The sequence below is a fragment of the Podarcis liolepis genome (assembly GCF_965112155.1).
Source record: "Podarcis liolepis genome assembly, chromosome: 9".
Taxonomy (NCBI): Eukaryota; Metazoa; Chordata; class Lepidosauria; order Squamata; family Lacertidae; genus Podarcis; species Podarcis liolepis.
In genome coordinates this window covers 40,799,709-40,812,697 of record NC_139564.1, presented here as the reverse complement: position 1 = coordinate 40,812,697, position 12,989 = coordinate 40,799,709, and the positions used below count along the sequence as shown (strand labels likewise).

At 43.1% G+C, this 12,989-nt stretch overlaps 1 long non-coding RNA gene across 1 annotated transcript; it reads left to right on the top strand.

The window, feature by feature from the left end:
* Nucleotides 1-755: 755 nt before the first annotated feature.
* Nucleotides 756-12,111, top strand: LOC310686208. Its single transcript, XR_014515765.1, has 3 exons — nucleotides 756-978; nucleotides 10,898-11,110; nucleotides 12,018-12,111. It is a non-coding gene; the product is annotated as an uncharacterized lncRNA (long non-coding RNA).
* The last annotated feature ends 878 nt before the right edge of the window (nucleotides 12,112-12,989 follow it).

The window sequence follows — 12,989 nt, the reverse complement described above, 5'->3', positions numbered from 1 at the left end:
GTTATTCTAAAGAAAAATGAGAGCTTGTCAATTTGGTGTGAAACTCCAGAAAACAGAATTGATATTAAAGACGTACCTCTCCAGTGCACCAAGGTTAAATGATAGTAGTTTAACAACCAATAACTTCATGAGGAACACTGGGAATTATAGTTCTGTGAGGGAATAGAGTCCCATAATGGCTCTCAGCACCCGTAACAAACTCCAGAGATTCGGCTACATTAGTAAAACAAAAAACCAAACACCCCCACCCCCAACACTTTGAATGTGTTATAAACATGCAACGCCAGATGGCACTGGAGAACAAAGAAAATTACTTATGATTTTACATAGTGCTTTTTTCTTTTGTTATAACGATTTAATTTCTGAATTTTTTATAGCGGTTCCCCCCCCCCCCCGTGTGCAGCTCCACCCAGAATCCTTTAGGGGAAGCCATAACTGTTTCCAGTGGTATGAAACAGCTTTAAATGTATTATTTGAATGTGGCCTAAGAGTTGGGTTTGCTTAAGGTTACAGTCATGCCTTAGGCAAAGTGTTTTTTCCCCTTTAATTCTAGTTCCTGCTTGATTGGAAAGTTTGGCATAAATAGGTTTGCCCCGGTATGTCACAATCCAAATGTTTGATTTAACATTATAACTGAGTTCTGTCTTTGGCAAGAGAGAAAAACTATTTCCTGATGTGAAAAGATTACCTGATTAGAGGTTTTGAACCAGTCATCCTTTATTTTGCCAATTCTTACCAATTTCTCCATTGTTGTAACATGTCAGAGTAAGGAGCCAGGCGATGTGGCCTCAAAAGACACGTAGAGGTCATGGTAAGGATAAAGAGGGGTGATTCCCAGCATGCCTCCCTGGTCTCTCTCGTTTCCCAGTCCATTATCTAGAATCTAAGAACGGGCTTCAGTTCCCATCATTCCTGGCTGTTGATCAAGCCAGCTGAAGCTGATGGAATGCAGACTGCCTTTCCCTAATATTAACAAATGTATTGTTTGTTCCCCTTTTCTCCGGGAGGTGAAAAATTCCAGGCATGTCACTACTTGGATTTAGATTCCTTTAAATGAGAGAGCATTTGAAGATTTATCGGTTTTCTTTTCTTTATTGTAATATTTCCTTCTATTTACAAATGTAATAGCAGAGCATGGGTAGAGGCAAGTAGAAGACACTCCCAGGACTACTGTTACAGGCTATTAAGTGTTATTTTTATGCTGCATTCTATTTTTACTGCTGGGTTGAAGGGTGACTGGGAAATGTTTTATATAAAGACGTAAATAGAATCCAAATGTATGCATGCCAAAAGCTCCAATCCTATTATTGGGGGAGGGATGCCTATTTGTCTGGCATTACTTTTGCAATAGTTATTGTAAAATAATAATAATGATGATGGTAATAATAACACCCAGCAAATGCATTTAAAATACACTGTTCTTTTGCAGTTTTGCTTGGGATGGCCTTAGGTCTTGCTAAATCTGTCTCTACCCAATACACACATATCTGCCCACCTCTGGATTCTGAAAGGGTGTGCCTGTTTCTTCATCTACAGATTGTTCTCTCAGGAGCAAAACAACATCTGCAGGTATCTGCTCCCCCGCCCATGAAGAGATTAAGCCCCTCCAGCTTATTTTGTGCTCAGCTTGATCCCCTTTTATCTTCTCAGCCATGTTCCCTATAATGGAAGTGACATTCGAGGGTGGCTGCCTGCCTGCTTTCTTTATTTCTTTCCATTTAATTAATATCCACACCGTAGTAAGAGCTGGGGGTGGAACAGTTCTAATCTACATCTTGCAGTTAGCGTACATCCTGCTTTCTAGCAACAAGCTCAGGTGATACAACTTGGTGTGGGCTACGCTTTCATTGCATTTCATCGATGGCAACTCTGTAAAGAGAATATGTAGCTGATAAGTGGTGGTGATGTTTGAAATAAATGGGCAAAATGTTGGTTAACATGTTGTTCCTTTGCAGTTAAAAAAACACAAAGTTTTATATTAATGAATAGAGTGGGGGGTAAACTGGTCTTATTCAAAGTGTATGTTTAGTCTGAATCTTCTTTCTTGTAACTTGAATCCATTGGTTTGGGTCCTACCCTCCAGAGCCGGAGAAAACAAGCTTGCTCCATCTGCCATGTGACAGCCCTTGAGATATTTGAAGATGGCTATCATATCTCCTCTCAGTCTTCTCTACGAATCATAATGTCTGTCATGGTTGCACTTTCCAGAACTGCTATGGCTCTGGTCCTCTATAACCCTGACTGAGCCAGAATGTTATCGTGAAATAGCTTATAAACCTGGTGTGTGCAAATGGAGGTGTTTCAGCTCATCGTGTGGCCAGAAGGCAGAGAACAGACTCTTCATGTGGTTAGAGTTACCAGTCGGCATAGCTGTCAACGTTTCCCTTATTTAAAGGGAAATTCACTTATTCCAAATAGGATTCCTCACAAGAAAAGGGAAAAGTTGACAGCTATGCCAGTCAGTGAGTTTTAAAGTTGCTTCCATGCACTAAATCAGGGGTGTCAAGAAATTAGAGCCTTATGAAGTTCCTTGGGATCCCTCCTTATTGTGGCTGTGATAGGCAGGGTGTGGATGTGGGTGACTATGATGGCCTCCAGAACAAGGTTCTATCAGAGCAAGAGCAAATTAAAAATGTAGCTATGCCATGTACTTTTTCTGGACTGCCAGCAGCTGAGCCTGGCTTGATGCACACAGTCTCAAGAATTTGCTCCTTTTTGCCTCCACGGTGACCTTAATCTCCAAAAACAATATAGGGAGTGCTTTAAAGCAATCAATCTCTTAAGAACTGAAATACTAAATCAAGAGTTTGTGGAGCGGAGATGAGCTTACGCAACTAAATAGTACAATCCTACCCTCAAAACGCATCAGCTGAACGAGACCAGGGTTGCTACTAAATCCCCTGTAATGATGAAGCTCCAGGTTGAGGCCTTGCCCTCCTCCAAGGCTTGGACCCCCATCCCTCACTGCTCAAAAGATACACCAGCAAATGGGGGGATGGCACTTACCTGATCTCTCGGCAGCTGAGTCGCTGCTGCTTGCTGCAAGGGAGCGTGGGAGAGGTAAGGAAGCAGAGAGGTTGGCAGCGGGCCTACATTGGCAGGAGTGCCATAGCGACTCTGCCAGGGTGTTTGTACACCGCCAACCTCCCCACTGCCTTGCCCCTCCCACTCTCCTCAGTAAGCATCAGTGAGACACCTGTTGGAAGACCAGGTAAGTGCTACCACTCCACCCTGCCATTCGCTCCTGGTCAAAACGAAATGCACACCATTTGGAGTCAATGGAGGGCACAGGATAGTTCTCACCATCACCCTCTGCATTTTTCAGTCAGTGTGGTGTAGTGGTTAAGAGTGGTAGACTCGTAATCCGGTGAACCGGGTTCGCGTCTCCGCTCCTCCACATGCAGCTGCTGGGTGACCTTGGGCTAGTCACACTTCTCTGAAGTCTCTCAGCCCCACTCACCTCACAGAGTGTTTGTTGTGGGGGAGGAAGGGAAAGGAGATTGTTAGCCGCTTTGAGACTCCTTGGGGTAGTGATAAAGCGGGATATCAAATCCAAACTCTTCTTCTTCCTCTTCTTCTTTAGCCACATTGGAGGCTATGATCCCAGTTTAGACCCCTTTCAAAGGTGCCTTCCACATGATCACTGGAGGATGTTGGGCCACGCCCAGTGATTCTGCCCCCAACGTTGACAGTCCTGTTGGCTCCAATCCTTTTCCCCACCCCCTGAAGGGGGAGCCTATATATATGCAGTTGTGTACACCATGCTAAGGTAAACCATGGCTTAGAGTGGATGTGTGAGAACTGAAAGGAGAACCCAAGAGTAAACCTTGGTTACAGCTCTTGCTTTGTGTGGGGTGGGACAATCCACAAGCTTGGGTCTGAACATCACACTAAGCCACATTGTGGCTTAGCTCAGAACAACATAAAAGCAGGAAGACTACAAAGGGACAACACAGCCTCAATCTCCTCTCTAAGAATCCATGTGCTTCGCACTCACACTATGCCATAGTTCGGCTTTGCATTATGTGGAAACTAGCTCATAGATTTCTACTTGTGGTCAGGTATCATGCACATGTAGGCTCCTGATTCAAACCTTTTTCAGTGGATGCATGAAAGTCAGGGGGCAGACCTGTTAGGCATGTTGATGTTGTTAGGTGGGTCCAGCAGACATACTCTGGCTCCCCATGCCGCAGGTTGAGTGGATGTGGGAAAGTCAAATGTGAAATGCAACGCCACATCACCTAGATACGTTATCTCAGTCTCCCCAGATGTCTATAGAAATATGGATACAGAAGTGGTGGGTGAAGAAGTGGGGATAGTCAGGGCTTGTGCCAGCCTGGTGTTGGGGCAAGAGCTTTTCCTAGCACCTCAGTTGTGCATCATGTGTGGGGTGGCTTCTATGATGTCATATCAGTGTCCCTGCCATAGCTGTGCCTCCCATTCATAACTCTTGTAGGGTTATCATGAGGAGAGTCACCAGACTGTGACTGGTTGTGGCAATGGGATCACCGTGAGATGAGCGGCATCATTATACTGCCTCTTCCTGTTGCTACTGTTGTCATTATTGCAGGGTGCATGAGGTGTTAAGGGAGGGCTAGTACTTCCAGTAAGGGAATATACCATGCTGTTTCTGGGGTAGTTTGTCCACCTTTGGCTTCACCATGCACTAAGCTCTCATTTGTGGCTCCTAAAAGCTGCCAGCATGCGACAGCGACCACACCCTTGAAATGGCTTTCACTGGCTGACTAAGCCGGGTGAGGGTAGCCGATGGGCCTCAAACACTTGGTGAGTTAGGGACTTGCCCTGCATGCAAAGACAGGCTTTAGCTGATGGAGGGGATGAGAGCAATAGTGGGTCCAGCAGTCAAGAAGGTGGTTTCTGCATGTGCTGCAGAGGGAAGTGAGGGCCAGATGGGGCTCATCAACCTGGGAAGTAGCCCATCTCAGAGAAGGAAAACTCTGATCCTAAACCTCTACTGTTTTGCGAGATCTCTTTGGGAGAAGAAAAGGCTAAGGAGGAAACCCTACACAAATCCAGAGTGGAGTCCCTAAGATGGCTGGGTGCCTTGTATGTCTTCTTCTGACAACTCCTGCAGCCAAGCTGGTGCCAAACATATTGCTCTGCTTTCCTTTGGACACATCAGTGAGGCTGAGAGGAGGGTCTTGTCATCTGGGCAGTCCAGGACCTCCATTCACACTGCCCAGGCTTGCACCCCGGGGAAGTCACTTCAGTGCTGCCATCGCAGCTGTTTAACTTCACGCCTGGAGACGCACTTCATTGTCTTACGAGACAGACTGGTGCCAACAACTCTTGATGCTTCTGTATGGGGAAATCATACGATCACAGCTAGCTATGCTGATGTAAGCTCTGACACAGAAGCGGTCATTTCAACCGACCCCCTAGGACCGCTCTGACTACCTTCTGTATAATAATAGCTGAAAAGCCACATGATAATACCAAGTTCCTGGCATATCAGATAGAAAACTGGATAACAGAAAAACAGTTTTGTTCTCAAAGGGACAAAATCATTTAAATGTTGAGCCCCTAAAGATTCTTTCCTGACCAGATGGAAGATACATTTGATCTGTCAATATTTAATTAAAAGCTGACACGTTTGTTTCACTCTAGACACAGTGTGTGTTCCTTGAAAGGACATTCTAGGGGGAAACAAAGGTTATTGGTAGATGTCATGGTGACAACAAGGCAGAGAGACAAGTGGGCATGAGCAAAATGATGAGTGTACAGTTCTGTCGCACTTCCTTGTTTGACCATGCAAACAGAATCTCAGTTTCTCAACACATTTTCCGTAAGATTTTTTCCCCCAAGCACTCCCTTTCAATTCACTGAATGTACAAACCAAAAGAGGCAAGAAAACTAGGATAAAAGCTGTTAATGTGATTTCTGAAATGCAATTAATGCTATAATCTACAATGTGTCACTTTGTAATTATGTGAAACTTATGTTCCCAATAAATATACTGGACCCCCTTTTGTATGTTGCTCTAATTACAGTACAATGCTCTGCATACCTATTCATGTCATTTTCGTGGGTTGTGACATCCCTGCAAGAACATCAGAATCCATAGGAACAACACCTCCTATGAATCCTTGCACTTACTGCACATCTATGTCTCAAGGCAGAAGCTAAAAATGGTACAGCATTAGATGAGGGGGCCAGACTGAAGGAGACCTTCAGAAATAACCAGGGTTGGATGCCTGCATTTTGCAATGTTTGAATTTGCATTTTGGAAAGCACTTCAGTTAAATGCAAAGATGCCTTTAACATCATATCTAGTTTGCCTTTTACAAGTCTTGACAGTGCTCTTACCTGTTTATCTCTTGGTGAGAATCAATTTTAAAAATGGAAGAATTTGCTTTAAAACCAATCCTAAGATAAGAAAGCCTTCACTGCTGCCAAAAAGATTGTATATTCAATAAAGTTTCCATGATATACCATATAAAATTTCTAGCTTGATTTAGTGACATTGAAGTATATTAGCTACAGAACTATATTTAGCACACCATGAAATCTTTCACACCCCATAAAATTGGGGGGATTTTGAAACTTTTACTGCCATGCTTTGACATCCAACAATGTGTCCTTCAGAAATACACACACACACACACACACACTCATTTCTAACCATTTTAAGCATGTAATACTCATAAAGTAATGAAAAGAAGAGCACCGAGAAAGGAAATTTAAATACTTCTGAATCAGACACACTTGCAGAACTCCCAGTTCCAATAGATGATGTTTAAAAAGCTAAATACAACACACAGTGCAATGTTGTTATACATTCTCTTCTACTTTTCCAATAAACAGGACTATTAACACAGAACATTTACCTACAAATTCTTCTATACTGATGCCCTTGAGATCTATAACAGCGGTAAAGTTAAAGGAAACTATTTGTGGAACTGGTTTGTTATAAGTGCAGAGCAATGAACCAATAGATGATGGAGCTTTGTTTTGTTGTCGCTGCTGCTGTTGTTATAATTATCCGTGTACTGATATGCTCAAAACTTCTGGGCTGCAAATAATCTGGAGATCAACTGGACTATGGCAATGGTTCACAGACTATGGGTGTAGAATATCAGGAATGTTTCTGAAATTCTCTTCAGTCAAATTTCTCTAAGGTTTGGGAGTTCCAAATTACTTCTGGAAGTAAAGTTGATTCATTAGGAACCCTTGTGATTCTGTTTATTTTTTGGCAAGGATAATTAGCAGACCAACTTCCCCTATATGCCCTCAGCCCATAGATAAGATCCACAGAGGAGGCTTTTTGAATATGCCATGATTATTAAAATGTCGTCTTATGACATCTCCAAAGCAGGACTTATTGGTGGTGGCACCCACCCTCTGGAACACTCTCCCACGTGCAGTTCATGAGACCAATAGAGTTTTTAGTTTTAATCACCTTCTGAAGATGCATTGTATTATACAGGTTTTTCCTTGCTGAAACTGTAAGGTTTATCACACTGCTCTCTTCTTGCTGATATATTCTATTGAGATATTTTTGACTGCAAACACTATATATATAAAGCACTCCCCCAAAAAAATACAATTCCCAGCACCCTTTACAAAGTTCACATCCCAGGATTCTTTGAGTCAGGAAATGTGCTTTTGTGTTTAGTGATATTTAAAGTTTTGGCTTCTATTATTTTAGGTAAACTGCTTAAGGATTCTGTGTATTAAATATTATAAAGACATATTTCTGATATATTTTTTTACACAGCACTATGCATACTCAGTTTATCACACTGTCAGGTCCTTCTGTTAAATAACATTCCTATTGCTCATGTGCATCTTTGCGTTCGTCTCTCTCTCTCTCTCTCTCTCTCTCTCTCACACACACACACACACACACACAACCCCCAATCTAGACGTGACTGGCTGTATGATTATATCAAGATTATTTCTGGGTGGTGTTTTACTGATACACACAAGTGCTTGTGTGCACCAGGAAACACAGCACAGAAAGCATTACTGAGCAAACTGTGGACACGTCTATAGATTGTAAGAAAACTGTCCAAATTTGCTGAATTTGCTGAGGCACTGATTCCGCGTAGTAATAAGTTGGTGCAGTCCACTGTACACAAAGCAGGGACTAGTCACCTATGGAACTTGAGCCCAAGCTCTACCTCCATGCGCCACTGTTATGGCTTTGGACAAATCACTGTTTTTTGTCTCAGCTCCCTGTCTGTAAAATGGGGAAAGGTCCATGAAGTCAAAACAGATTTCCCAAGCTAGATTATCAACAGATTGTAAACTTGCAGACTTTGTTTAGCCTTCCTTTAATTTCAATGAAATTTGTATTCATTTGCATCTCATTACCATTGCTTCTGAAAGGAAACACAGTACTTTACCGCCTCCCACCAATTCTACTTGATGTGCTCAATTTTTGTTCAAACTGGTTTGTGGACTTTCTTGCATGAAGCAGTAGCAAAGAAATGGTGGGGTAAGGAAGATCTTAATTAAATCAAAGGGTAGCATATAATCAATTTAGCCATTTTAATGAAACATGCAAAATAGTCCCTCAACCAATTAGCTGCAAGACTTTTAAGGAAATATTTAAACTCTGCAATGTTGTGTGGAGAGATTCGCTCACAAGCTATTCTGAGTCAATCCCATATTGATCTGCTTTCCGCTCGCATGCACTTGTCCGAGCTGAATTTTGTCATGAAATTCCTTTGAGTGAACACCGCTTTCCTAATGGAAATAAACTCAAAATGGCTGGATAGAAGTATTGTGCTTTGCTCATGCTTTGCAGCAAATTTAATCTTTAAGCCCTGCCTACTTTTGGGAAATGGAAAGTATCAGTCAATATAATCTTTATTCAAAATATTGCATGAAGGGCACTAAGTGTGTTGGAGAAGGGGCAGGCTGACTAGGTTCGCACAGTGTGCTAAGCTAACCCATGAGAGGAGATCCATGAGAGGAGATCATAGCAGCTTTGCTCTTTCCTCATCATTCCACTGCTGGGCTTGATTTAGCATGCCATCCAGGCTCATGGTTCAACACTCTCCAGACTTAACCATGAGCTGAAACCAACGTTAGTTGGCTCCATCCAAGTAGGAGCAAAGTTGGTTGCGGTCTCTGGGAACCTCTACATTCACGCTAAGTGATAGTTTAGGCTTAGCAAGGCATGTCAAGCAGGCTTCTATCTGAACAACTGTTCATGCACACAGATTCTTCTTAAAACAACCATGTTCAACACATGGTCATTGTTGGGTTGTACAGCTAGCTTGATGTTGGAGTTTGGTGAGCAAAACAGCCCCACTCCTTTACCACTGAGTGTCCACACATGAGTTTTGGGTGCAAAGAGCTGCAGATCTGTACAAATCTGGGGTGGCAAACGGCAAGCCAGCTCGTAAGTCATTTCAGACAGCCCCCAAGACCCACTGAAGCACCAGGAAATGTTCTGAATGGCCAGAATTTCATTGAGCTTCTCACCATCAGTAGCTACTGACAATTGGGGTAGATTGGAGTGCTCCAGCAACAGGAAAGAACTATTTTGTTTCCTGAGCAACTGTGTACACAGAGACATGGGGGAAGACAGCAAAAGTTCAGCACATTTTGAAGACATCACAGTTCAGGTAACTAAACTTGCAAAACGGATATGTCTTTGTAGGTTGTTCTGCAGTATTTGCTACAGCATCTTCCTCCCCAAGATCTTTAAATAGTTTGGTGGTGGGAACCTTTTTTTTTTTTTAAGCAAATCTTAAAGCAACAAAATCCATCATCGTTTAGTTTGCGGCTTTTAAAAAAGTCCATTGGTACAACTTCTGGGAGGAACAGACAACAAAATATTACTTGATTAATGAACTTGGGAGAGAAACTGAACAACAGCACATTAGAAGACTACACATTATTCTGGTTCAGTGTCAGAAATCCGAGGCCTTTGGCTGCTGCTCATCTTGTCACTTTAATTATTCATGGTTTAGCACCAAAGGAACAAATGTGAATATTTACATGACTCTAAAATATCATGCTGCTCTGCTGTAATTTTCCATTAGGCTTCCAAAATTTAAGAAAACAAGCAAGCACTATTTAGCATAAACATTTACACTTTTTAAGAAGTTGCTAATTTGTTTGCTGTTACTGGTGCCCTTTTTAAGACAAAAAATGTTATTTGCTTAACACCATGGAAGACTTAAAGAGGACACATCAGTCAGGAACTTGGACAAGCTCTCTATGGTCTGACAAGGGAAACGCCTGACTCTGTTCAGATGCAACTAAGTCCATTGCCACCTCATGGCTAAACCTTGTTACGACCCCAACCGCACACTCAAAAAAGAAGAAGAAGAGTTTGGATTTGATATCCCGCTTTATCACTACCCGAAGGAGTCTCAAAGTGGCTAACATTCTCCTTTCCCTTCCTTGCCCACAACAAACACTCTGTGAGGTGAGTGGGGCTGAGAGACTTCAAAGAAGTGTGACTAGCCCAAGGTCACCCAGCAGCTGCATGTGGAGGAGCGAAAACGCGAACCCGGTTCACCAGATTACGAGTCTACTGCTCCTAACCACTACACCACACTGGCTCACCACACAAGAACAGTACAAAATCATGTGACGTAGGAGATTCCCGACTGGAGGTCTCATTGTGTTCATTTTTACTTTGGAATTCTGATGGAGAGTGTTAAAACATTCTACCCCCAGCACTAAAACTCCAGTCAGATTCAGAGCTTGAAAGTTGCCATTTCCCCAGAAAGGGAATTTCAAAGCAAGATTAATGCATAAAAATGCTGGATTAGAATTTATCAAGAAGTTTGCTTCCATCCCTTTAGGTTGAAATAGCGATAATGGTTTTCTGTTCCACTACACATGGGCTGGGCAATGCTAGTATAATTGTGTATTTACCACTGTTTTGAACAATCGCTTTGCTTATCTTAAGCTTTGTGTAGAATCGTCATGAACTTCATGAGGAAGACATCATAGGGCTGTCCTGAAGACCTCTCTCCTGGACCCATGCTTAGACACCCATGCAACAGTGAGGATGTCTGCACTAAAGAAGCAGACACATAAGCAGCTGCTTGCACAGTGCACTGGCTCCTACCTCACCAGATGTAAGCAGAGGCTCTTGTCAGGAAGAAAGATAAATATTCAGGCAAGTAATGGTATGGGCTCAGTGGCAGACACAGGACTCAGGAGTCATGGTCCAGGAGTTCAGGAGCAGGGCAAGAAGTTCAGAATTGGATGGAAGTGGCAAAGATGTCCCAACATATTTCCTGCCAAGGTTTTAAATATGAGGCATAGTGCGCTCACTCACGAGACTCTCTCTCCTTGTGGGAATGTTGGGATTGCAAGCATGCACCCCACTGGGGAAGGCGAGTCTGTTCCTATCTGCAAAGGTGGCACATGGTTTTAGGCAACGACACAGCTCCTGACTCCTGTTCTGCCTTCTTGCTTGGCTGATCAAAGCCCCCACACCCAAACCTCCACTGAGGCTCTCCACTCCATAGGAAAGTTGTTGTAAGCCGGCATCCTTGTTCTGCCTCCTAAAGCAGCAGAAGTTGTGGCAGAAGGGGGAGATCCCCTCTTCTGGTTCCTCCTCCTCCTCCAGTAGAGTCTGCCAATCCAATCCCAACACTGTTCTGGGGCTCATGGTATGCATAGACTTCCACACAATTGGGACTGCCAATTTCACAAGCAAATCACACAAAGCCTGCTCATTCGTGAGTTTCTTGAATGCGGGTATCTGAATATCCACCCCTATATCTTGCTGGCCCCAGATGTGCGTCATCAAGTGATGCCCACTTCACACAATCCACATTTGTCATTTCCAGGGCCGGCCCAAGACATTTTGCCACCTGAGTTGAACCGCAAAATGGCGCTCCCCTCCCTGCCAGGGAAGAAGGTGTGCTTGAAGATCTACATTAGGAATGATGTGTGGGATTTGCTGCCCCTGTGGATCCTGACGCTTGAGGCAATCGCCCCACCTTACTCTGGTCCTTTTTGTATTTCACTGTCATTTGATTCCACTGTTCACATTTCTCCTCTCTATACCCATATAGATTCCTGAGAACTGAGGATACAGCTTCCTGCATCTGATGTAGTGGGCTCCGATCTACAAGATTTAAATGCCACAGAAACTCTGTAAGATGTCACAAGCCTCTTTGTTGTTTCCCCCAGGGAAATGTGCATTAGAACTGCAGCCTTTAATCATAACTTGTTTCCAGACAATCATTTGATTTCAGTCCCTGCTCCAAATTCATTTTTGCTGTGAATGCTTTGCTCTAATTTGTGGTAAAGTCATTAAAAATGCCTCTTTTCCTGATCTTGACTATAAATGGTGACATACTAAATTAAACAGCAAAAATGTCTCTCTCCATTTGCAGCAAAATCTTTTGCTGCCATCCTCTGGAGATGACAAGAATTTCTCTCTCTCTCTCTCTCTAAATGGAACTACCAGTACTTTGAAATGCATTGCATTGTCAGTGTAATAGGGTTTGCATGGTTGGAAAATAAAATGATTATCAGATATTTGGATGGTCACATGTTCTGGCATTTTATAGGTCATTCATATTTTAGAAGCTATGACCATAGCAATTAGAAAACTTACTATGAGGGTACGTTGTTTGTCTGAAAGGAGGGTAAAGAGGGATGTGGGCATGTGTGTTGAAACCAGCTTACTATTCAAGAGTGAAATGTGCATTCATTGCTCCATCCCTGCCCAGCACTGACATGTGGCCCTTCCAAGGTTGCCCAGACGCGATTGTGGCCCTCAGGCTGAGAATGGCTACCCACCCATGGGTGAAAATCACAGCTGCTTCACTGCTCTCCTGCTGGGGGGCAAGTCATGGTTTCACCTAGCATTCTGTCTCTCTTCAAATAAACTGTAGTTTATAGCACCTGGTTTGTCTGTATGTTGTGGGGGAACCACAAATGAAATGAAATCATGTAATGCTAAGCCGGATCATGGGTAAGCTTAGCTGTTAACAGTGCCACAACAGCAGAGCAGAGTGAAATTGCCACCATTTAAACCC